The following is a 2,527-nucleotide window of genomic DNA, read 5'->3' on the forward strand; positions in this document are numbered from 1 at the left end:
CACGCTTTGATGTGTCCATAGACCACAATACACTTCCAATGGAGGAAATCTATGATCATAGCTAGGGGTCACTGTGACAGAGAACTTGCCAATGTGAGAGGCAACTAAGGCATGTTGAGATGGGTACCAGAGGACCCAGATACCGCCAGAAGGTCCCATTGCATCCAGAGCTAACCACTGGCAGGGGAAAAACTCAAATATTCCGAATTTGGGAGAGAGAGGGAGAAGGAAGCTTGGTTTTCACCAAAACAAGAAGAGATGGAGAAGACTGTGAAACAAATTGCCGAATATTTTGCCGTTTTCCTGATTGGCCAAAACCCCTTATATTCCTTAGTGGGATGTTTATTTCATTCTCTTATTATAATTGAAAGATAGAGAGTGATTTAGTGCGTGCTTTTGATCTGGTTGCATTTTCTGGATGGAATAGCACTTTGATTTGATGTGCATGCGTGGTGTTTCAGAATGCTAGATTCCCTGGATTGGATCCATTGGTCTCTGATCGAGTTAAGAACCAGACATGGGTATTGTCTTTTTTGTATTGTATTTGGTGAATTGCAGATTTTTAGCTAGATTGGGCATAGGCTCAAAAGATTTGAAATGTTTAGGTTTTAGGTTATTCACTAAATTGCTTTTGTGCCTTTTCTTCTTTTTAGGCTGTGAAGTCCGATCACATAATTGATGTCATTCAGAAATTAAGTTCACCGCTCACTAAGGTACAACTTCATGTTGAAATCCATTGGCTTTTGAAAATCGTATTCTTGTGCGTAGATGCAGGAGGGATGGAAAGAAAAATTAATCTCCAGTCGCTACTTTGCTAGTATAACTGCCTTAGTTTTTCATCTCTACAATGTCAAATGATGCCGCAAATATGGTAAAAATCAGGGCATGGTATCTGCCATCATGACAATTCTATGCTTTATAGCTTATTTCACAAAATTCTGCATATTAGAATGGGAGGTTATTTGGAGAAGTTGGTTAGCTATTTTTTCGTTCTTTTTTGCTAATTGAGCGCTTGTTTAGGGGGTTCCATGCACCATTTTTTGAGATAGCAGCCATCAAAACACTTGGACACCTAATCCATCTTCGCCACTTTGATTAAAACACTTGGCCTTATGTAAACTTCCAGATTAATCATCAATATTTATGTTTGGGATTCTTGGATTGATAAGATGGAGTAACTTCGCCTCTTATCCAAATATATTCTGTCCAAATTCTGTGATTTGTTAATGATGGTTGCTGTTTCTGAGTTACATACATCGAAACAGTCCTTTTGTTGCTTGAGTTTTACTTATTAGTTATTTTTGGTTAAGGAAAAAATTTTGATTTTGATTTTGATGTTGTCATTGATTCATTCTATAGGTGACTGGGTATCTATTGAATCCACAAATTATGGGAGTTGACCTCAAGTATGTAAAGCAGTTTATAAGTTTGGTTGCTGGTCTTTCCTTTTATATTGATTATGGTTTTCATTTAAATTCCCTCCTCTGAGGTCATAGTTACTTTTTTAAAATATCAACTAGTATGTGATTTTTTGTTTTCTCCCTTTTGCTTGGATCATGCCTCTAACAGATTGATAGTTCATATTCAAAAAATTCACAGTTGAATTTGTCATTCTTGTCCATGTTGGAGACCATTATCTAATAGTTGTAGGTCAGTGTCCTAGGTTGGATACATTTTTTATTGGTTTTGTTTGCTGCTTAATGCGTTTACGGTAGTGTCTGGGCTTCTGCCATTGATATGAGATCGTTCACAATTATCCCTTTTGTAATTATCATTGAGAGGAAGTTCGGGAGTTGAGTCTTGTTTCTTATGTTCTTTAGTGTGTTTTGGTTGGGATTTGAATTGTTATTGCCAACTTATGCTCAAAGGTTTCCTTTAGGGAGTTTTGCAAGGTAACTAAAGTCTGGGGAAGGGACTCTGTCACCCACTTTGAGTTTTCCATTTAACGAGAATTGTTTTAGATTCATATATGATGTTGACTGTGAATTGCTAAAAGTCCAATTCCTCTCTATTAATGCAGAATTGGATTCATATACTCTTTGAGCTTTCTTCTAATGTTCTTGTTCTGGATGTGCAACTTCCTATATACTTGAATCTTTTTTTGGATGGATCATGGTTTCATCATCAGTAGTGCACGACGAATATGTGATCAGTAAATGTCTGGATCAATTAAATTCTCACAATTCTTCATGAGTAGTGAATCTAAACTGTTAAGTTTTATATATATTTAGTTGGAGTGTAACTCAGTCTCCTTTTAAGATGGGTTGCCCATGTTCATAATGCACAAGTGTGGACCTCGCCAAAAAAAAAAAGACACACAGCAGTTAGAATATCTGTTTTCATGTAATTCCATTAAAATGTTTGTATGTTTTGACAGTTCCTTATGTTACAACCTTTGATATTATCTATTGTTTGATATGTCATTATACCTAATCATAATCATGAGTTAAATAGTCATTAAAAAAGGAATAATGATGAACTCATGTGTGTTTGTTTGGTTGTTCATGTCCCCTCAATGATTTATGAT

At 35.9% G+C, this 2,527-nt stretch overlaps 1 long non-coding RNA gene across 1 annotated transcript; it reads left to right on the forward strand.

Moving 5' to 3' along the window:
• The first annotated feature begins 243 nt into the window (after positions 1–243).
• LOC148782162 (uncharacterized) lies at positions 244–1,407 on the forward strand. The gene is made up of 3 exons (XR_016055423.1): positions 244–521; positions 654–713; positions 1,360–1,407. It is a non-coding gene; the product is annotated as an uncharacterized LOC148782162 (long non-coding RNA).
• The last annotated feature ends 1,120 nt before the right edge of the window (positions 1,408–2,527 follow it).

Source organism: Amborella trichopoda, chromosome 5 (genome assembly GCF_054954075.1).
Source record: "Amborella trichopoda isolate Santa Cruz 75 chromosome 5, AtrichopodaSantaCruz75HAP2 v2.0, whole genome shotgun sequence".
NCBI classification, from domain to species: domain Eukaryota; kingdom Viridiplantae; phylum Streptophyta; class Magnoliopsida; order Amborellales; family Amborellaceae; genus Amborella; species Amborella trichopoda.